The sequence below is a fragment of the Rutidosis leptorrhynchoides genome, chromosome 7 (genome assembly GCF_046630445.1).
Source record: "Rutidosis leptorrhynchoides isolate AG116_Rl617_1_P2 chromosome 7, CSIRO_AGI_Rlap_v1, whole genome shotgun sequence".
Lineage (NCBI taxonomy): Eukaryota > Viridiplantae > Streptophyta > Magnoliopsida > Asterales > Asteraceae > Rutidosis > Rutidosis leptorrhynchoides.
Genome location: NC_092339.1, coordinates 203,163,549 through 203,189,015, shown reverse-complemented (window position 1 = coordinate 203,189,015; position 25,467 = coordinate 203,163,549).

Below are 25,467 nucleotides of genomic sequence, written 5' to 3'. Positions count from 1 at the left end.
TATTGGGATTTAACAAGTTCATAACACTTAAAACATTTTAAGAATTAAACTTAGCGGAAGCGTGTAAATTACCATTTTAGAACTTGTTAATCTTTAACCATTTAAAGTTAAATCCTAAGAAGGATCAAGTTGTGATATATACTTACAAACTATAAGATAGTAAGGAGGTTATACCTACTCCAAGCTTGGTAATTGATAGTGATGAAGATGATGATGAATCAAGCTCCAAAATGTAAAGCCTCAAGTTGTAATATCCCAAGCTTTTAATACCAACACCTTGTACTTTGGTTAGGATTTAATAACACTTGAATTTAGCTTGCAAAAAAAAAAAGGGTTTGAGAACCCTTTCTCCCTCACAAAAGCTCACGGCCAGACAGTAGAATCTATGGAGTTTTGTGCAGTTTTTTTTGAAGTGTTTTGATGTGTTTTGCATGTATGTGTAGTCTCCAACAAGTATTGGTACTTATGCCTCTTGATTATTGAAGTAACCACACACATGGCTAGTCAAATGGCATGCTCAATGGAACTCCTAATGCCACTTCCATGTCTATTATAAAATAGTTTTATAAAACTAGTTTTCATAAACACATTTTATAAACTTGCACATTTATTTGTTATGTATACATTTTATATAAAACCAATTTTATAAAATGTAATATAACATAATTAATTATTTAACCTATAAATAATTAAGTTTTAATTATATAAATTATTTCATAATTTATATACACATCAAGTAATATATTAGAAAACCATTTTTCTTAAAATTCAAGTGTCGCATATTTGATCAATGATCCAATCGTTAAGATCAAATATGAATAAGGTGTCGGTAAGCTTGTTATTGGGTATGACCTAACTTGGATCAAAACATATTAGCCGCGTTAATTTAATATGTCTCTCGGGCATACGAAATACCTTCAATCTCCCACTTGCACGAGAAACTTAAGAAATTAATGCAAGTGATGAATACCACCTAACGACCGTCCATCACCCCCAATATGTTATGACTTTGTGCCATTCAATAACATCATCCCTTTTGAGTTCCCATCTCGAATATGAATAGGTGAATCTTTCATTACATCCTTTTGTCCTAGATGTCATGTTAAATCCAAGAGACACAGAGTGATCACTCTCTTCTAGATTTAACTTTATCAGGCCTTAAACATCTGACTCTCAATGAATAATAAGGACAAATTCCATCTTGACTACATACGTCCTAAATATATACCTTGTATTATACCTGAGCTCTTCCTTATGAACTACCATATTTCAGAATAGCGAAGGAAAGAATCAAGGCGTAATACTCGGTAAATATCCAAACCCAATATGTATCTCAAGTCAGAGGATACAATGATATTCGCCTTTACTCAAGATTACATGTGATCAACCACAAAGACTCCATTTAGTAAATCTTGAGGGCGGGTCTTCCAATATTTGCATCCCACAAATATCTATGAACCTTGGTTGCAACCTTGCCCCACATTCATCCCGTGAATGTATACCAATAATAGTCTAAACCTCACACTTGCTCCCACAAATGTGATCGACTACGAATTTTTAGAATAATAGCTTATTCATGGATAAAATATGCAAAATAGGAACATGACTCAAGATTAATAAATTAACACCATAATTATATTAATGAGTTTGAACCACTTCGTTCCGTTAAAATACATAAAACATATCACAACCAATCACTAGAATATCGAAGCCCTAATGCACTAACATGCCCTTGATGTTTTGCACAATGTAAGAGCTTCGTGAGTGGATACTCTATATTAAGATCTGTGTGAACTTTGCGAATACATATCTTTCCCTTTTCAACTTCATCTCTTATGTAGTTGAATCTCCGCTCAATGTGACGGGTCTTTTGGTTAGCACGAGGTTCCTTGATTTGAGCAATCGCACCCTCGTTGTCACAAAAGATCTCAAGAGGGTCCTGAATGGAAGGGACTACTCCTAAGTCATCGATGAATTTCTTCATCCATGCAGCTTCTTGAGCTGCCAATGAGGCGGAAATGTACTCCGACTCTGTAGTGGATAAAGCAACAACATCCTGTTTTGAACTCTTCCAGGAGACCGCACCTCCATTTAATGTGAAGACATAACCGGATTGTGATCGAGAATCATCTCGATCAGTTTGGAAACTCGCGTCCACGTAACCTTTTACTGCGAGTTCCTCCTCACCAGAACCATATATTAGAAACATATCCTTAGTCCTTCTAAGGTATTTCAATATACTTTTAACCGCAATCCAATGATTGTTTCCTGGGTTATTCTGGTATCTACTTGTCAAGCTAAGAGCGCATGACACATTTGGTCTAGTACATATCATTGCATACATGATTGACCCAATAGCAGATGTGTACGGGACTTTCTTCATTCTCTCTTGTTCATCTTTCGTGGTAGGGTACTGAGATGAACTGAGGAGCATTCCTCTTTGAATTAGTACCAAACCTTTCTTAGAGTTCTCCATCTTGAACCTCTTCAAGACCTTTTCAATGTATGCACTTTGATTTAAACCTATCAGTTTTTTGGATTTATCCCTGTAGATCCCAATCCTCAAAATGTATTGTGCTTCTCCAAGATCCTTAATGGAGAAGCATTTACTTAGCCAAGTTTTAACACCTTGCATTGCCGGAACATCATTTCCAAATAACAATATATCATCCACATATAGTACAAGGAACATGATAGTGCTCTCACTAGCTTTCTTGTATACACAAGCTTCATCACCATTTTAATGAAGCCAAATTTCTTGGCCTCCTTATTAAAACGATGGTTCCACATTCTAGATACTTGTTTCAATCCGTAGATTGATTTCTTTAACTTGCATACCTTTTTAGGATATTTCAGATCAACAAAACCTTCAGGTTGAACCATATAGACATCTTTCTCAAGATATCCATTTAGGAAAGCGGTCTTGACATCCATTTGCCATATTTCATAATCATAATGAGCAGCAATGGCAAATAATATCCTAATAAACTTTAGCATTGCCATAGGCAAAAAAGTTTCATCATAGTCAACCCCTTGAGTTTGAGTGAAACTTTTTGCTACAAGTCTAGCTTTGTATGTATCAAAGTTACCATGTATGTCGGTTTTCATCTTGAAAAGCCATTTACACTCAACTAGCCTTGAGCCAGTAGGTTGTGCAACAAGTTCCCAAACTTGGTTGTCATACATGGATTGCATCTCCGCGTTCATGGCTTCCTGTCATTTATCTTTATCAATCCTTGATAAAGCATCTTGGTAGTTTGTTGGTTCATCCAAATCAACCACATAGCAACCATCCATGAGAAACTCATATCTCTCAGGAGGATTACTAATCCTACCAGATCTGCGAACGTCTTGTATACTTTGATCATCAATTTGATCATTCTCAACATTTTCATGTTGAGTGCTAGTGTCAACCAATTATGTATCATCTATTTGATCTTAAACCTCTTCAAGATCTATCTTCCTTTCACTATTACCTTCCATTAGGAACTTAGTTTCAAGGAATTCAGCCTTCTGAGCAACAAATACATTTTGCTCGGATGGATCATAGAAATAGTATCCCATATCATCCTTTGGATATCCTATGAAGATACACTTCGTGGATCGAGCATTCAACTTATTAGGGACGTAACGCTTAGGGTAAGCTTCACATCCCCATACCTTTAAGTATGATAGATGTAGTGACCCAAACTTTTCCATGATTATATATTAATTGAAAACTATATTTGCATGTTTAACTATTTCCAACATGTTAAGCAATCAAACTTGTTAAGACTTGATTATTTGAAATGAGTTTCATGTAGACAATTGACCACCCAAGTTGACCGGCGATTCACGAACGTTAAAACTTGTAAAAATGACATCACGATATATATATGGATATACATATAGTTAACATGAGATTATGATAAGTAAGTATCTTCATAAGTATATTAACAATGAGTTATATACATAAAAATGAGACTACTAAGTTAAGAAACTCGAAACGATATATATAACGATTATCGTTTTTACAACGTCTTACTAAATACATATGTATCATATTAAGATATTGTTACACTATATTTAACATGATAAAATGATAATTATATATATCATTAAGTATGTTAACAATGAACTACATATGTAAAACAAGACTACTAACTTAAGAATTTTGAAACGAGGCATATACGTAACGATTATCATTGTAACGACATTTTAATGTATATATATCATATTACGATATATTCATACATCATAATATCTTGATAATGTAATATTTTAACATCTCATTAGATATAATAAACAATGGGTTAACAACATTAAATGAGATCGTTAACTTAAAGGTTTCAAAACAACACTTACATGTAACGACTAACGATGACTTAACGACTCAGTTAAAATGTATATACATGTAGTGTATTTAGATGTATAAGTACACTTTTGAAAGACTTCAAAACACATATCAAAGTACTTCTACTTAACAAAAATGCTTACAATTGCATTCTCATTCATTTTCATCAACAATTCTACTCGTATGCAACCATATTCATACTCATACAATACCCAGCTCCTAGACGTATATACTATTGGTATATACACATAATAATTCAGCTCTTAGCAGCCCTAAATAGTAAACAAACATGTGGAACCAACAATTAGACAACTAACATGACTTATGAGCAAGGAAACAAAAACAAGAACTCCTTTTAACCCCACTCATCTTCACCACTCACCACCTACTCCATTTCACTTCCAATTTTCTTCCCAATTCTCTCTCAAAACATACACACTCTTCCATGAACGTCTAAGTTACTATTTTTCCAGTAAAAAATCATCAAATACAAGCTTTGGTTATTACCTATAATCATCATATAAACAATTACTCAAGAACACATCAAGAACACTTCCAAGTTTACAAGTTTACTTCCAAGTTTCCTAATCCATTCCAAGCAATCATCTAAGATCAAGAAACCTTTGTTATTTACAGTAGGCTATCTTTTTAAATCAAGGTAATATTCATATTCAAGCTTTGATTCAATTTCTATAACTATAACTATCTTAATTCGAGTAATAATCTTACTTGAACTTGTTTTTGTGTCATGATTCTATTTTAAGAACTTCCAAGCCATCAAAGATCCTTTGAAGCTCAAGTTATTTTTTCATCATTTACAGTAGGTTTACCTACTAAACATGAGGTAGTAATGATGTTCATAACATCATTCGATTCATATATATATAAAACTACCTTATTCGAAGGTTTAAACTTGTAATCACTAGAACATAGTTTAGTTAATTCTAAACTTGTTCGCAAACAAAAGTTAATCCTTCTAACTTGACTTTTAAAATCAACTAAACACATATTCTATATCTATATGATATGCTAACTTAATGATTTAAAACCTGAAAACACGAAAAATACCGTAAAACCGGATATACGGCGTCGTAGTAACACCGCGGGCTGTTTTGGGTTAGTTAATTAAAAACTATGATAATATTTGATTTAAAAGTTTTTCTTCTGGAAAAATGATTTTTCTTATGAACATGAAACTATATCCAATAATCATGGTTAAACTCAATGTGGAAGTATGTTTTCCAAAATGGTCATCTAGACGTCGTTCTTTCGACTGAAATAACTACCTTTACAAAAATGACTTGTAACCTGTATTTCCGACAATAAACTTATACTTTTTCTGTTTAGATTCATAAACTTAAGTTCAATATGAAACCATAGCAACTTGAATCACTCAAAACGGATTTAAAACGAAAAAGTTATGGGTAAAACAAGATTGGATATTTTTGCTTGTTGTAACTACGTGAAAATTGGTAACAAATCTATATTAATCATATCCTAGCTAACTCATATTGTATTATACATGTATTCTAATATATTATGTAATCTTGGGATACCATAGACACGTACGCAAATGTTTTGACATATCATATCGACCCATGTACATATTTTATTTAGAACAACCATAGACACTCTATATGCAGTAATGTTGGAGTTAGCTATACAGGGTTGAGGTTGATTCCAAAAATATATATACATTGAGTTGTGATATAGCCTGAGACGTGTATACACTGGGTCGTGAATTGATTCAAGATAATATATATCGATTTATTTCTGTACATCTAACTGTGGACAACTAGTTGTAGGTTACTAACGAGGACAGCTGACTTAATAAACTTAAAACAGTAAAACGTATTAAAAATATTGTAAATATATTTTGAACATACTTTGATATATATGTACATATTTGTTATAGGTTCGTGAATCGACCAGTGGCCAAGTCTTACTTCCCGACGAAGTAAAATTCTGTGAAAGTGAGTTATAGTCCCACTTTTAAAATCTAATATTTTGGGATGAGAATACATACAGTTTTATAAATGTTTTACGAAATAGACACAAGTAAATGAAACTACATTATATGGGTGAATGATTGAAGCCGAATATGCCCCTTTTTGCTTGGTAATCTAAGAATTATGTAACACCCTGTTTTTCCCGTACATATTTGAAGGTACAAACTTAATTATTAGCACGATTATATCTTGTTCGTTTATGTGATTAAATGAGCCAAAGTGTTAGTTTATGAGTGGGTGCATGTATGTGAGTGTATATATATATATGTATATGTGTGTGTGTATATATATATATATATATATATATATATATATATATATATATATATATATATATATATATATATATATATATATATGAGAATACATGTGTGGACGTGTATATGTACGTGTCGCGATGGAGTTGAGTCGTGCGGGACTTAAGGTTGAAGCTTAGGCGTGCATAGGAAGAGTGAATGAGGTGTGCTAGTTGTTTGAACCATCGTTTTGTGTTAAATGGTCGAAGTGACCAGGCTCAGGCAAACGCCGCGCCGCGACAAACAAAGCAAACCTGGATCAGAGATTGGGTTAAGAAGGGCCTATTTTCCCTTTATGTGTCGCGCCGCGATGATTAAGGCCGCGCCGAGACAATTCTGCTGAACTGGTGTCGGACTTAGCTCATTTTAAGGGATTTAAGGGGCAAAATGGTAAATTAATATATGGATCTGATGGGGGCATTAACTCTCCACCACATATCCATTTAATTCATTTCCTTTTTCTATTTTCTTTCATTTTCTCTCCCAAAACTTGAAACCCATTTGAATTAAAAGTGAGATTTGAGAGTGAAGGATTGAGGGTTGATCTTTGGAGCAAGAATTAAAGTTGTTCCTTTTGTCTCTAGATACGCGTTGATAGTCTCGGTAAGTTCTAACCTTATGATCTAAGTTTTAATTGGTTCATGGCTAGGGTTTTGGTTACTAGAGAATTGTATGACCCATTTGAGGGTAAAATGGGTGAGTTTGGGTTATATTGTTCTAATGAAACCCTAATAGCCACAATCTAGGGTTTTGGCCTAGTGATTTGAGGTTGTAAGTGTCAATTGGTGTTGTTAGTCACTAATGCACTTTAAGAATTATGAAAGAAGTGTTAATGGGTAAGTTTGACTTGATTTTGAGTCTAAGTAATATAAAATGGGTCAAAATGTACTAATTGACCTGATTAGATGAAATGGGTATGGATTACCCTAAGTTTTGTGTTAATTGAAGTTAATAGACTTTAATTCACTAGTCTTAGTGATTTAAGTCGAGTCTTGGCCATTTATGGGCGGTTGTGAGTAGTTGAGTCATTTAATGAAAATTTGGCCATTAAATGCTCAAGTGGGAGTATTGTGGTTAATCCCACTAGTTGTGAAATTGAATGTGCACTTAATGATTTAGGTACATTGCGTTGAAGCTCGGAAGTGCTAAATCATCATCCTTATGACAAGGTGAGTGGAATAATTATGCGTTCATGTATATGGCATGTTTATTTGTGAATGTTATGGTATGAACCACGTGCCGGTAGTGCCATAACATGTGTGGGATGGAGTGTGAACCACGATCCGGTAGCACTATAAACTAAGATGTGAACCACGAGCCGGTAGCATCGAGTGTGAACTACGAGCCGGTAGCACTATAAACTAAGATGTGAACCACGAGCCGGTAGCATCGAGTGTGAACCACGAGCCGGTAGCACTATAAACGAGTATGACTCAAAAGCGTATGGTGTGAACCACGAGCCGGTAGCACCATAGCGTTATTGGTTAACCATATTGAGATTGTTGTTTTGTTTAGCATATAATATATATTGAGTTGAGTATATGCTAATGAAGTGGTGTGATAATGTACGACTTGCTAGTGTTACGGGTATGTTGACATGCTATTTGAGTTACAAGTTCGTATGAGGTATTTGGTAATGTGATTGCAAATGGATAGGTTATATATATGTATGTATAATTGTTGTACTCACTAAGCATTGCTTACCCTCTCGTTGTTTACCATTTTTATAGGTTCCGGCTTGGACATGGGTAAGGGCATACGTTTGGACTAGTAGTCTCCCGCTTATGTTGTCGGGGGTGCTTTTGGTGTTAGCTTTTGAAGTTGGCCTAACGTTTTGGGTAGTTTAGCCCCAAACCATGCTCGAGGGTCGTTTGGATTATAAACTATCCTTGTAGTGGGTCAAACTTGTATTAAACTTAATTAATGGCTTTCGTGCCTTTTTGCAAACATTTAAATTGAGGTACGTTTAAATGGAACTTGTGAAATGGTTTACATATTTAATTGGCGCATAAATGTGTATTATATAAAAAAAATTTATCGTATGGAATACGGGTTGGGTTGTTTCAAGTGGTATCAGAGCATGGTCTAAGGGATTTAGGTGACTTGAGATAGGTGCCTAGACTTGGGCTTTATTGTGTGAGCGCTTTATGCGGGACTTGTAGGACTTTGGGTCTAATCGGGAATTGTTAGTGCTTTGGTTTATGTGAACTCACCTTGTGCTAATTGTTTTGTATTGTGTTCAAGCAAAATGGACGTTGTACTAGCGAGTTAATGCGACGTGCTCGCGTAACAACGATTAGCTACCGTTGTTATGGGTGCAAATCGTGTCAAACGAGTAATGTACGACGATTGTTGAGCAAGATGGGGTAGTGTGGTACGCATGTATATACTTACGTGTTATGCTTTTCGTTCATGGTTTAACCCTTTCTATTTTATAGAATGAAGACGAGAAATGGACACGATAATGATATCGGTGGTACAAGCGAGGACCCTGAATTTTCGGCCAAGGTTGAGGCCGTCTTTAAAAAGTTAAAAGCGGATTTTCTTACGGACGTCCGAAAGGTCTTCCAAGATTTGGTCGATGGACAAGTGACCGATTTGATAAATGAACGAATGAAGGCCACTATCGAAGAGGCTCTTGAAGCTAGAAACATTTATCCTCGTGGTGAAGGAGGTGAAGGAAGACGGGACTTCCACTACAAAAATTTCAAGGATACTCAACCTCCGATGTTTAATGGGGTGAGGGATCCATTGAAAAGCACTTGTTGGATTTCTGATATCGAGGGGGCGTTTCGTACCGCGGAGTGTCCTCCTGAGAAGAAGACGAGGTATGGGTCTAGCATGTTACATGAAGAAGGCAAGTTGTGGTGGGATGATAAAATCAATTTATATGGCGAAGAGCAATGCATGAGCTTGACATGGGAGGAGTTTAAGAAGGAATTTTTCCAAGAATACCGAACTTCTTCTGACCTTGATAGAATTCGGGACGAGTTGCATCATTTGCAACAAGGTTCGATGGACTTGGTTACTCTCAAGTCTACCTTTTTGGCAAAGACTCGCTTTTGCCCGGAATATGTTGGTGATGATCACAAGCTAATGAAAGATTTCTACCGTACCTTGAACGACGAGTTCAAGGGTAAGATTAGTCGGGGAATGGCTAAGACTTTTGAAGAGCTATTCGAGTTGGCTCGGGGTTTTGAGCCGGAGGTTCCAAGGAAAAGCGATTTCACTTTTTCTAAAAGAAAGTTTGAAGGTTCGAGTCATTCGAACTTTTCCAATAAAAAGAACAAGAAAGGCTCCGAAAGCGTTAATAGTGAGAAGAAGGGTGCTTCCGGGTGTTTCGAGCCCACGTGTTATAATTGTAATCAAAGAGGACACATGGCCCGTGATTGCACCAAGGCGTCGACCAAAGTCACTTGCTTTAATTGTGGTAAAGAGGGGCACAAGAGGCCGGAATGTCCCGATTTGAATAATGATAACGTTAAGCGGATAGAGAAAGTGGTGGGTACGGCTAGGGGTTGCAACTATTTGATGAAGAATGATGAAGCTAAGCAATCCAACGAAGTTGTCTCAGCTACTTTTATGGTTAACTCTAATTCGGCAAGGATTTTATTTGATAGCGGTGCAAATTTATCATTGTGTCTCCAAAATTTGTGCCTAAACTTGATAGACTGTTAGCTAAGTTAAGTCGTCCGGTAGAAGTCGAAATAGCGGACGGCAAGACGGTGCTAGTGGTTGATGTGTGTAAGAATTGTGATGTCGTTTTTGGTGCCGAAAACTTTAAAATTGATCTCATCCCTATGACTTTGGGCGATTTTGATATCGTTGTTGGTATGGATTGGCTCGATCGAAATAGAGCCGATATTGCATGCCATTAAAAGTTTATACATGTGAAGTCCCCAAGTGGGGGAGAGTTGATTTTGCATGGCGATAGACGAAGAAGACTTGTGCCGATATGTTCTTTTGCACGGGCACGTCGTTTTCTTGTTAGTGGTGGCTTGGCTTTTCTTGCCCATGTTGTTGATACTCGTGATGAGCCACCACCTATTCATGAAATTCCGGTGGTTAGGGAATTCAAAGACGTTTTTTCGGACGAGTTACCGGGTGTTCCGGCGGAAAGAAAAGTTGAATTTTCCATTGAGTTGTATCCGGGAGCTACTCCCATTGCTAAAACTCCTTATCGTTTAGCACCGACAGAAATGCAAGAGTTGTTAAATCAAACCCAAGATTTGCTCGAGAAGGCTTTTATTCGACTGAGTGCTTCGCCATGGGGCGCTCCGGTTTTATTTGTGAAGAAGAAGGATGGTAGCATGCGAATGTGCATCGATTACCGAGAGTTAAATAAGGTGACGATCAAGAATCGTTATCCATTACCTCGGATTGACGATTTGTTTGACCAACTCCAAGGTGCGACGTATTTTTCTAAGATCGACTTACGGTCCGGCTATCACCAAATGCGGTTCCGTGAGGAAGATATTGAGAAAACGGCTTTTCGAACACGTTATGGGCATTTTGAGTTCGTAGTTATGCCTTTTGGTCTTACGAATGCACCGGCGGCATTCATGGATCTTATGAACCGAGTGTGCCAACCTATGTTGGACAAGTCGGTAATTGTGTTCATTGAAGACATACTTGTTTATTCAAAGAGTATGAACCAACATGAACGTCATTTGCGAGAAGTATTGAAGACGTTACGAAAGGATAAGTTGTATGCTAAGTTCTCCAAATGTGAATTTTGGCTAAGGAAAGTTCAATTCCTTGGTCATATTGTGAACAAGGAGGGTATTCAAGTGGATCCGGGGAAGATAGAGACGGTGAAGAGTTGGAGACAACCGACTACGCCTAAAGAGGTCTGAAGTTTTCTCGGATTGGCCGGTTATTATCGTCGGTTTATCCAAGACTTTTCTAAGATCGCTTCTTCATTGACAAAGTTGACAAGGAAGAACGTGAGATTTAATTGGGAGGATGAGCAAGAAATTGCTTTTCAATTGCTAAAAAAGAAGTTGTGTCAAGCTCTGGTGTTAGTGTTACCGGAAGGAGTGGAAGACATGACGGTTTATTGTGATGCTTCGTTAAATGGACTCGGGTGTGTTCTAATGCAAAGAGGTAAAGTCATCGCTTATGCCTCTCGACAATTAAAGGAACACGAGACGAGATATCCGACTCATGATCTTGAGTTGGCGGCAGTTGTGCATGCGTTGAAAATTTGGCGCTATTACTTGTATGGTGTCAAGTGTACGATTTATTCGGATCATAAGAGTTTGAAACATCTCTTTAATCAACGAGATTTGAATATCGTCAACGTAGGTGAATAGATGTGGTAAAAGACTATGATTGTGAAATACTTTATCATCCGGACAAAGCAAATGTGGTCGCGGATGCGTTAAGTCGAAAGAGTCATCACTCGGTGATATGATTGGGATTGTTACGTATGATTATTACTAACGACTTTCTTGAAAAACTCGGCGTGATTCAAATAGAGGCTTACGTTCACAACAAGCATGCGGAGCGAATTGTGGGACAATCGGAGTTCATTACTATGGGCTCGCGGGGTTTGTTGTCTTTTCAAGGAAGAGTGTGGGTGCCTAAGATGGGAGATTATCGACAAGTGCTACTTGATGAAGCACATAAGTCAAAGTATTCCATTCATCTGGGTGCAACGAAAATGTATCTCGATTTAAGGAAAGATTATTGGTGGCCGGGCATGAAACATGATGTTGTGAAGTATGTTGAGCAATGCGTCACGTGTTTGCAAGTTAAGGCCGAGCACCAAAAGCCGTATGGTAAGTTACAACCGTTAGAAATCCCAAAATGGAAATGGGAGCACATTACCATGGATTTCATTACAAAGTTACCTAAAACGGCGAGAACCCAATTTGATTTGATTTGGCTTATAGTTGATCGACTGACGAAGAGTGCTTTGTTTCTTCCCATTAAGGAAGTGATATCGTTGGAGACCTTGGCTAAGTTGTTTATCAAGGAAGTAATCTCTCGACACGGAGTTCCTATATCTATTATTTCGGATCGAGATACCCGTTTTACATCTCGGTTTTGGGAGAAATTTCATGAAGATATGGGTACGCAGTTAAAATTAAGCACGGCGTATCATCCTTAAACGGACGGTCAAACCGAACGTACGAATCAAACTTTGGAAGATATGTTACGTGCGTGCATTATTGATTTCGATGGTAGTTGGGATGAGCATATGCCTTTGGTGGAATTCTCGTACAATAATAGTTATCATACTAGTATCGGGATGCCGCCATATGAGATGCTTTATGGGCGTAGATGTCGAACCCCGATTTGTTGGGGTGAAATGGGACAAAAGGAAATCGGGACTACCAATTTGGTTTTAGAGACGAATAGCAAGATTGATATGATTCAAGAGCATTTGAAAAAGGCTCAAGATAGGCAAAAGTCCTATGCCGATAAACGTAGACGAACGATCGAATTTCAAGAAGGTGACATGGTGATGCTCAAAGTTTCACCGTGGAAGGGTATTATTCGATTTCGAATACGAGGAAAGTTAGCTCCTCTGTTTATTGGACCATTTAAAGTTTTAGCTCGTGTTGGTGAAGTAGCGTATCGTCTGGAATTACCCGAAGAGCTTGCGGGGATCCATAATACATTTCATGTCTCCCATCTCCGTAAGTGTCTTGTGGATGATTCATCTTGGGTGCCATTAGACGAGATTGAGCTAAATAATAAGTTAGAGTATATCGAGGAACCGATTGCCATACTCGATGAGAAGGTCAAAAGGTTGAGACATAAAGAGGTTAGGACTTTTAAAGTTCAATGGCGTCGTAGTAAGGGTTCCGAGTTTACTTGGGAGCCCGAAGAGTTTGTGTTGGTTTAACTTCCCTCTTGTCATGCGGCTTGGATCGCGAGGACGCGCTCCGATTCAAGTGGGGGAGAGTTGTAACACCCCGTTTTTCCCGTACATATTTGAAGGTACAAACTTAATTATTAGCACGATTATATCTTGTTCTTTTATGTGATTAAATGAGCGAAAGTGTTAGTTTATGAGTGGGTGCATGTATGTGAGTGTATATATATGTGTGTGTGTATATATATATATATATATATATATATATATATATATATATATATATATATATATATATATATATATATATATATATATATATATATATATATATATATTGAGAATACATGTGTGGACGTGTATATGTACGTGTCGCGATGGAGTTGAGTCGTGCGGGACTTAAGGTTGAAGCTTAGGCGTGCATAGGAAGAGTGAATGAGGTGTGCTAGTTGTTTGAACCATCGTTTTATGTTAAATGGTCGAAGTGACTGAAATGTCCCGTTCTTATTGATTAAAAACGTTCCATATTAATTGATTTCGTTGCGAGGTTTTGACCTCTATATGAGACGTTTTTCAAAGACTGCATTCATTTTTAAACAAACCATAACCTTTATTTCATCAATAAAGGTTTAAAAAACTTTACGTAGATTATCAAATAATGATAATCTAAAATATCCTGTTTACACACGACCATTACATAATGGTTTACAATACAAATATGTTACAACAAAATAAGTTTCTTGAATGCAGTTTTTACACAATATCATACAAGCATGGACTCCAAATCTTGTCCTTATTTAAGTATGCGACAGCGGAGGCTCTTAATAATCACCTGAGAATAAACATGCTTAAAACGTCAACAAAAATGTTGGTGAGTTATAGGTTTAACCTATATATATCAAATCGTAACAATAGACCACAAGATTTCATATTTCAATACACATCCCATACATAGAGATAAAAATCATTCATATGGTGAACACCTGGTAACCGACAATAACAAGATGCATATATAAGAATATCCCCATCATTCCGGGACACCCTTCGGATATGATATAAATTTCGAAGTACTAAAGCATCCGGTACTTTGGATGGGGTTTGTTAGGCCCAATAGATCTATCTTTAGGATTCGCGTCAATTAGGGTGTCTGTTCCCTAATTCTTAGATTACCAGACTTAATAAAAAGGGGCATATTCGATTTCGATAATTCAACCATAGAATGTAGTTTCACGTACTTGTGTCTATTTTGTAAATCATTTATAAAACCTGCATGTATTCTCATCCCAAAAATATTAGATTTTAAAAGTGGGACTATAACTCACTTTCACAGATTTTTACTTCGTCGGGAAGTAAGACTTGGCCACTGGTTGATTCACGAACCTATAACAATATATACATATATATCAAAGTATGTTCAAAATATATTTACAACACTTTTAATATATTTTGATGTTTTAAGTTTATTAAGTCAGCTGTCCTCGTTAGTAACCTACAACTAGTTGTCCACAGTTAGATGTACAGAAATAAATCGATAAATATTATCTTGAATCAATCCACGACCCAGTGTATACGTATCTCAGTATTGATCACAACTCAAACTATATATATTTTGGAATCAACCTCAACCCTGTATAGCTAACTCCAACATTCACATATAGAGTGTCTATGGTTGTTCCGAAATATATATAGATGTGTCGACATGATAGGTCGAAACATTGTATACGTGTCTATGGTATCTCAAGATTACATAATATACAATACAAGTTGATTAAGTTATGGTTGGAATAGATTTGTTACCAATTTTCACGTAGCTAAAATGAGAAAAATTATCCAATCTTGTTTTACCCATAACTTCTTCATTTTAAATCCGTTTTGAGTGAATCAAATTGCTATGGTTTCATATTGAACTCTATTTTATGAATCTAAACAGAAAAGTATAGGTTTATAGTCGAAAAAATAAGTTACAAGTCGTTTTTGTAAAGGTAGTCATTTCAGTCGAAAGAACGACGTCTAGATGACCATTTTAGAAAACATACTTCCACTTTGAGTTTAACCATAATTTTTGGATATAGTTTCATGTTCATAATAAAAATCATTTTCTCAGAATAACAACTTTTAAATCAAAGTTTATCATAGTTTTTAATTAACTAACCCAAAACAGCCCGCGGTGTTACTACGACGGCGTAAATCCGGTTTTACGGTGTTTTTCGTGTTTCCAGGTTTTAAATCATTAAGTTAGCATATCATATAGATATAGAACATGTGTTTAGTTGATTTTAAAAGTCAAGTTAGAAGGATTAACTTTTGTTTGCGAACAAGTTTAGAATTAACTAAACTATGTTCTAGTGATTACAAGTTTAAACCTTCGAATAAGATAGCTTTATATGTATGAATCGAATGATGTTATGAACATCATTACTACCTTAAGTTCCTTGGATGAACCTACTGGAAAAGAGAAAAATGGATCTAGCTTCAATGGATCCTTGGATGGCTCAAAGTTCTTGAAGCAAAATCATGACACGAAACAAGTTCAAGTAAGATCATCACTTGAAATAAGATTGTTATAGTTATAGAAATTGAACCAAAGTTTGAATATGATTATTACCTTGTATTAGAATGATAACCTACTGTAAGAAACAAAGATTTCTTGAGGTTGGATGATCACCTTACAAGATTGGAAGTGAGCTAGCAAACTTGAAAGTATTCTTGATTTTATGAAACTAGAACTTTTGGAATTTATGAAGAACACTTAGAACTTGAAGATAGAACTTGAGAGAGTTCAATTAGATGAAGAAAATTGAAGAATGAAAGTGTTTGTAGGTGTTTTTGGTCGTTGGTGTATGGATTAGATATAAAGGATATGTAATTTTGTTTTCATGTAAATAAGTCATGAATGATTACTCATATTTTTGTAATCTTATGAGATATTTCATGCTAGTTGCCAAATGATGGTTCCCACATGTGTTAGGTGACTCACATGGGCTGCTAAGAGCTGATCATTGGAGTGTATATACCAATAGTACATACATCTAAAAGCTGTGTATTGTACGAGTACGAATACGGGTGCATACGAGTAGAATTGTTGATGAAACTGAACGAGAATGTAATTGTAAGCATTTTTGTTAAGTAGAAGTATTTTGATAAGTGTATTGAAGTCTTTCAAAAGTGTATAAATACATATTAAAACACTACATGTATATACATTTTAACTGAGTCGTTAAGTCATCGTTAGTCGTTACATGTAAGTGTTGTTTTGAAACCTTTAGGTTAACGATCTTGTTAAATGTTGTTAACCCAATGTTTATAATATCAAAAGAGATTTTAAATTATTATATTATCATGATATTATGATGTACGAATATCTCTTAATATGATATATATACATTAAATGTCGTTACAACGATAAACGTTACATATATGTCTCGTTTCAAAATCATTAAGTTAGTAGTCTTGTTTTTACATATGTAGTTCATTGTTAATATAATTAATGATATGTTTACTTATCATAATATCATGTTAACTATATATATAACCATATATATGTCATCATATAGTTTTTTTACAAGTTTTAACGTTCGTGAATCACCGGTCAACTTGGGTGGTCAATTGTCTATATGAAACCTATTTCAATTAATCAAGTCTTAACAAGTTTGATTGCTTAACATGTTGGAAACATTTAATCATGTAAACATCAATCTCAATTAATATATATAAACATGGAAAAGTTCGGGTCACTACAGTACCTACCCGTTAAATAAATTTCGTCCCGAAATTTTAAGCTGTTGAAGGTGTTGACGAATCTTCTGGAAATAGATGCGGGTATTTCTTCTTCATCTGATCTTCACGCTCCCAGGTGAACTCGGGTCCTCTACGAGCATTCCATCGAACCTTAACAATTGGTATCTTGTTTTGCTTAAGTCTTTTAACCTCACGATCCATTATTTCGACGGGTTCTTCGATGAATTGAAGTTTTTCGTTGATTTCGATTTCATCTAACGGAATAGTGAGATCTTCTTTAGCAAAACATTTCTTTAAATTCGAGACGTGGAAAGTGTTATGTACAGCCGCGAGTTGTTGAGGTAACTCTAGTCGATAAGCTACTGGTCCGACACGATCAATAATCTTGAATGGTCCAATATACCTTGGATTTAATTTCCCTCGTTTACCAAATCGAACAACGCCTTTCCAAGGTGAAACTTTAAGCATGACCATCTCTCCAATTTCAAATTCTATATCTTTTCTTTTAATGTCAGCGTAGCTCTTTTGTCGACTTTGGGCGGTTTTCAACCGTTGTTGAATTTGGATGATCTTCTCGGTAGTTTCTTGTATAATCTCCGGACCCGTAATCTGTCTATCCCCCACCTCACTCCAACAAATCGGAGACCTGCACTTTCTACCATAAAGTGCTTCAAACGGCGCCATCTCAATGCTTGAATGGTAGCTGTTGTTGTAGGAAAATTCTGCTAACGGTAGATGTCGATCCCAACTGTTTCCAAAATCAATAACACATGCTCGTAGCATGTCTTCAAGCGTTTGTATCGTCCTTTCGCTCTGCCCATCAGTTTGTGGATGATAGGCAGTACTCATGTCTAGACGAGTTCCTAATGCTTGCTGTAATGTCTGCCAGAATCTTGAAATAAATCTGCCATCCCTATCAGAGATAATAGAGATTGGTATTCCATGTCTGGAGACGACTTCCTTCAAATACAGTCGTGCTAACTTCTCCATCTTGTCATCTTCTCTTATTGGTAGGAAGTGTGCTGATTTGGTGAGACGATCAACTATTACCCAAATAGTATCAAAACCACTTGCAGTCCTTGGCAATTTAGTGATGAAATCCATGGTAATGTTTTCCCATTTCCATTCCGGGATTTCGGGTTGTTGAAGTAGACCTGATGGTTTCTGATGCTCAGCTTTGACCTTAGAACACGTCAAACATTCTCCTACGTATTTAGCAACATCGGCTTTCATACCCGGCCACCAAAAATGTTTCTTGAGATCCTTGTACATCTTCCCCGTTCCAGGATGTATTGAGTATCTGGTTTTATGAGCTTCTCTAAGTACCATTTCTCTCATATCTCCAAATTTTGGTACCCAAATCCTTTCAGCCCTATACCGGGTTCCGTCTTCCCGAATATTAAGATGCTTCTCCGATCCTTTGGGTATTTCATCCTTTAAATTTCCGTCTTTTAAAACTCCTTGTTGCGCCTCCTTTATTTGAGTAGTAATGTTATTATGAATCATTATATTCATAGATTTTACTCGAATGGGTTCTCTGTCCTTCCTGCTCAAGGCATCGGCTACCACATTTGCCTTCCCCGGGTGGTAACGAATCTCAAAGTCGTAATCATTCAATAATTCAATCCACCTACGCTGCCTCATATTCAGTTGTTTCTGATTAAATATGTGTTGAAGACTTTTGTGGTCGGTATATATAATACTTTTGACCCCATATAAGTAGTGCCTCCAAGTCTTTAATGCAAAAACAACCGCGCCTAATTCCAAATCATGCGTCGTATAATTTTGTTCGTGAATCTTCAATTGTCTAGACGCATAAGCAATCACCTTCGTTCGTTGCATTAATACACAACCGAGACCTTGCTTTGATGCATCACAATAAATCACAAAATCATCATTCCCTTCAGGCAATGACAATATAGGTGCCGTAGTTAGCTTTTTCTTCAATAACTGAAACGCTTTCTCTTGTTCATCATTCCATTCAAATTTCTTCCCTTTATGCGTTAATGCAGTCAAGGGTTTTGCTATTCTGGAAAAGTCTTGGATGAACCTTCTGTAGTAACCAGCTAGTCCTAAAAACTGGCGTATGTGTTTCGGAGTTTTCGGGGTTTCCCACTTTTCAACAGTTTCTATCTTTGCCGGATCCACCTTAATACCTTCTTTGTTCACTATGTGACCGAGGAATTGAACTTCTTCCAACCAAAATGCACACTTTGAAAACTTAGCGTACAATTCTTCCTTCCTCAATACTTCTAACACCTTTCTCAAATGTTCACCGTGTTCTTGGTCATTCTTTGAGTAAATAAGTATGTCATCAATGAAAACAATGACAAACTTGTCAAGGTATGGTCCACACACTCGGTTCATAAGGTCCATGAACACAGCTGGTGCATTAGTTAAACCAAACGGCATGACCATAAACTCGTAATGACCGTAACGTGTTCTGAAAGCAGTCTTTGGAATATCATCTTCTTTCACCCGCATTTGATGATACCCGGAACGTAAGTCAATCTTTGAATAAATAGACGAGCCTTGTAGTTGATCAAATAAGTCGTCGATTCTCGGTAGTGGGTAGCGGTTCTTGATGGTAAGTTTGTTCAACTCTCGGTAGTCGATACACAACCTGAATGTACCATCTTTCTTCTTGACAAACAAAACAGGAGCTCCCCACGGTGATGTGCTTGGTCGAATGAAACCACGCTCTAAAAGTTCTTGTAATTGGCTTTGCAGTTCTTTCATCTCGCTGGGTGCGAGTCTGTAAGGAGCACGAGCTATTGGTGCAGCTCCTGGTACAAGATCTATTTGAAATTCAACGGATCGATGTGGGGGTAATCCCGGTAATTCTTTCGGAAATACATCGGGAAATTCTTTTGCAATGGGAACATCATTGATGCTCTTTTCTTCAGTTTGTACTTTCTCGACGTGTGCTAGAACAGCATAGCAACCTTTTCTTATTAGTTTTTGTGCCTTCAAATTACTAATAAGATGTAGCTTCGTGTTGCCCTTTTCTCCGTACACCATTAAGGGTTTTCCTTTTTCTCGTATAATGCGAATCGCATTTTTGTAACAAACGATCTCCGCTTTCACTTCTTTCAACCAGTCCATACCGATTATCACATCAAAACTCCCTAACTCTACTGGTATCAAATCAATCTTAAATGTTTCGCTAACCAGTTTAATTTCTCGATTCCGACATATATTATCTGCTGAAATTAATTTACCATTTGCTAATTCGAGTAAAAATTTACTATCCAAAGGCGTCAATGGACAACTTAATTTAGCACAAAAATCTCTACTCATATAGCTTCTATCCGCACCCGAATCAAATAAAACGTAAGCAGATTTATTGTCAATAAGAAACGTACCCGTAACAAGCTCCGGGTCTTCCTGTGCCTCTACCGCATTAATATTGAAAACTCTTCCACGGCCTTGTCCATTCGTGTTCTCCTGGTTCGGGCAATTTCTAATAATGTGGCCTGGTTTTCCACATTTATAACAAACTACATTGGCATAACTTGCTCCGACACTACTTGCTCCGCCATTACTCGTTCCGACACCATTTGTTCCTTTCGTTCTATTAACCCCTGGTCCGTAGACCTCACACTTCGCCGCGCTATGACCATTTCTTTTACACTTGTTGCAAAATTTGGTGCAGAACCCCGAGTGATTCTTTTCACACCTTTGGCATAGTTGCTTCTGATTGTTGTTGTTGTTGCGGTTATTATTGTTGTTGGGATGATTGTTGTAGTTGCTGTTATTGTTGTTGTTGTTGTTGTTGTTGGGCCGTTTGTTGTAGTTGCGATTGATGTTGCGATTGTTGGGATAATTGTTGCGATTATTGTTGTAATTGCTGTTGTTGTTGTATTGGTGATTCTTATCACCGTTTTCCTCCCACTTTCTTTTGACTTGCTTCACATTGGCCTCTTCAGCAGTCTGTTCTTTAATTCTTTCTTCAATCTGGTTCACTAGTTTGTGAGCCATTCTACATGCCTGTTGTATGGAGGCGGGCTCGTGTGAACTTATATCTTCTTGGATTCTTTCCGGTAATCCTTTCACAAACGCGTCGATCTTCTCTTCCTCATCTTCGAATGCTCCCGGACACAATAGGCACAATTCTGTGAATCGTCTTTCGTACGTGGTAATATCAAATCCTTGGGTTCGTAACCCTCTAAGTTCTGTCTTGAGCTTATTGACCTCGGTTCTGGGACGGTACTTCTCGTTCATCAAGTGCTTGAATGCTGACCACGGTAGTGCGTACGCATCATCTTGTCCCACTTGCTCTAGATAGGTATTCCACCATGTTAACGCAGAACCTGTGAAGGTATGCGTAGCGTACTTCACTTTGTCCTCTTCAGTACACTTACTTATGGCAAACACCGATTCAACCTTCTCGGTCCACCGTTTCAATCCGATCGGTCCTTCGGTTCCATCAAATTCCAAAGGTTTGCAGGCAGTGAATTCTTTGTAGGTGCATCCTACACGATTTCCTGTACTGCTAGATCCAAGGTTATTGTTGGTATGTAGCGCAGCCTGTACTGCGGCTATGTTTGAAGCTAGAAAAGTACGGAATTCCTCTTCATTCATATTCACGGTGTGTCGAGTAGTCGGTGCCATTTCCTTCAAAATAGTTAAATGGAACAAGTTAATCATACAGAATATTAAGAGTAGTTAATAGTATTTCGTAGCATAATATGAACTCATTTATAAAAGCTTTTTCTTCATATTAGCGTTTTATAAGTTTAAATTCGGGTAGTACCTACCCGTTAAGTTCATACTTAGTAGCTAATATACAATTCAACTACTACAATTCTATATGAAAAACTGATTATAATAATATTTCGCGTTCAAACTTTTATACAATATTTTACAAACTTACAATACCGCTTATTTTACATAAAGCATGAAATATAGCACACAATAACTTTGATACAAGATAGTTGTGAAGACAATTCTAGCTAGTACACAAGTCGTTCAGCAAAGGCAATAAAGACACGTAATTCATACGTCCAGAAACAAGTCATGCATTCTGGTTTTACTAGGACTACTTCCCATCCTTGGTCTTGTGCAACATAACCGTTATGGCCGTTGATAAGACAGCGTGTTGTAACGTCATCAAAGGGACGAGGGTTACGTAATGTCCAACAGTCCCGTAATAATCTAAAAACCTCATTTCTTACCCCAATTACCGACTCCGTCACTTGTGGAAACGTTTTGTTTAATAGTTGTAGCCCGATGTTCTTGTTCTCACTTCGGTGAGAAGCGAACATTACTAATCCGTAAGCATAACATGCTTCTTTATGTTGCATGTTAGCCGCTTTTTCTAAATCACGAAGTCCAATATTCGGATATATTGAGTCAAAATAATTTCTTAACCCGTTGCGTAAAATAGCATTTGGGTTCCCCGCAATATATGCGTCAAAGTAAACACATCGTAACTTATGGGTTTCCCAATGTGATATCCCCCATCTTTCAAACGAAAGTCTCTTATAAACCAAGACATTCTTGGAACGTTCTTCGAATGTCTTACAAACTGATCTCGCCTTAAATAGTTGTGCCGAAGAATTCTGGCCGACTCTAGACAAGATTTCATCAATCATGTCTCCGGGTAGGTCTCTTAAAATATTGGGTTGTCTATCCATTTTGTGTTTTTAAACTGTAAAATAGACAAGAGTTAGTTTCATAAAAAAATACTTATTAATACAAGCAATTTTTACATATATCATAAAGCATAAGAACACTATATTACATATATTACACCACACGAATACAACTATCTTATTCCGACTCGCTCGTTTCTTCTTCTTCGGTTTTGGTTCGTTTTGCCAAGTTTCTAGGGATATATGATGTTCCCCTAATACGAGCCGTCGTTGTCCACATTGGTTTAGAAAAACCTGGTGGTTTAGAGGTTCCCGGGTCATTGTTACAACTTAAGGACTTCGGGGGTTGACGATACATATAAAGTTCATCGGGATTGGAATTAGATTTCTCTATTTTTATGCCCTTTCCCTTATTATTTTCTTTTGTCTTTTTAAATTCAGTTGGGGTAATTTCTATAACATCATCGGAATTCTCGTCGGAATCCGATTCATCGGAGAATTGGTAATCCTCCCAATATTTTGCTTCCTTGGCGGAAACACCATTGACCATAATTAACCTTGGTCGGTTGGTTGAGGATTTTCTTTTACTTAACCGTTTTATTATTTCCCCCACCGGTTCTATTTCTTCATCCGGTTCAGATTCTTCTTCCGGTTCCGATTCTTCTTCCGGTTCCGACTCTGCTTCCGGTTCCTCTTCGGGAACTTGTGAATCAGTCCACAAATCATTCCAATTTACATTTGACTCTTCATTATTATTAGGTGAGTCAATGGGACTTGTTCTAGAGGTAGACATCTATCACATAATATCAAACACGTTAAGAGATTAATATATCACATAATATTCATATGTTAAAATATATAGTTTCCAACAAAAATGTTAAGCAATCATTTTTAAAGAAAACACGGTCGAAGTCCAGACTCACTAATGCATCCTAACAAACTCGATAAGACACACTAATGCAAATTTTCTGGTTCTCTAAGACCAACGCTCTGATACCAACTGAAATGTCCCGTTCTTATTGATTAAAAACGTTCCATATTAATTGATTTCGTTGCGAGGTTTTGACCTCTATATGAGACGTTTTTCAAAGACTGCATTCATTTTTAAACAAACCATAACCTTTATTTCATCAATAAAGGTTTAAAAAACTTTACGTAGATTATCAAATAATGATAATCTAAAATATCCTGTTTACACACGACCATTACATAATGGTTTACAATACAAATATGTTACAACAAAATAAGTTTCTTGAATGCAGTTTTTACACAATATCATACAAGCATGGACTCCAAATCTTGTCCTTATTTAAGTATGCGACAGCGGAGGCTCTTAATAATCACCTGAGAATAAACATGCTTAAAACGTCAACAAAAATGTTGGTGAGTTATAGGTTTAACCTATATATATCAAATCGTAACAATAGACCACAAGATTTCATATTTCAATACACATCCCATACATAGAGATAAAAATCATTCATATGGTGAACACCTGGTAACCGACAATAACAAGATGCATATATAAGAATATCCCCATCATTCCGGGACACCCTTCGGATATGATATAAATTTCGAAGTACTAAAGCATCCGGTACTTTGGATGGGGTTTGTTAGGCCCAATAGATCTATCTTTAGGATTCGCGTCAATTAGGGTGTCTGTTCCCTAATTCTTAGATTACCAGACTTAATAAAAAGGGGCATATTCGATTTCGATAATTCAACCATAGAATGTAGTTTCACGTACTTGTGTCTATTTTGTAAATCATTTATAAAACCTGCATGTATTCTCATCCCAAAAATATTAGATTTTAAAAGTGGGACTATAACTCACTTTCACAGATTTTTACTTCGTCGGGAAGTAAGACTTGGCCACTGGTTGATTCACGAACCTATAACAATATATACATATATATCAAAGTATGTTCAAAATATATTTACAACACTTTTAATATATTTTGATGTTTTAAGTTTATTAAGTCAGCTGTCCTCGTTAGTAACCTACAACTAGTTGTCCACAGTTAGATGTACAGAAATAAATCGATAAATATTATCTTGAATCAATCCACGACCCAGTGTATACGTATCTCAGTATTGATCACAACTCAAACTATATATATTTTGGAATCAACCTCAACCCTGTATAGCTAACTCCAACATTCACATATAGAGTGTCTATGGTTGTTCCGAAATATATATAGATGTGTCGACATGATAGGTCGAAACATTGTATACGTGTCTATGGTATCTCAAGATTACATAATATACAATACAAGTTGATTAAGTTATGGTTGGAATAGATTTGTTACCAATTTTCACGTAGCTAAAATGAGAAAAATTATCCAATCTTGTTTTACCCATAACTTCTTCATTTTAAATCCGTTTTGAGTGAATCAAATTGCTATGGTTTCATATTGAACTCTATTTTATGAATCTAAACAGAAAAGTATAGGTTTATAGTCGAAAAAATAAGTTACAAGTCGTTTTTGTAAAGGTAGTCATTTCAGTCGAAAGAACGACGTCTAGATGACCATTTTAGAAAACATACTTCCACTTTGAGTTTAACCATAATTTTTGGATATAGTTTCATGTTCATAATAAAAATCATTTTCTCAGAATAACAACTTTTAAATCAAAGTTTATCATAGTTTTTAATTAACTAACCCAA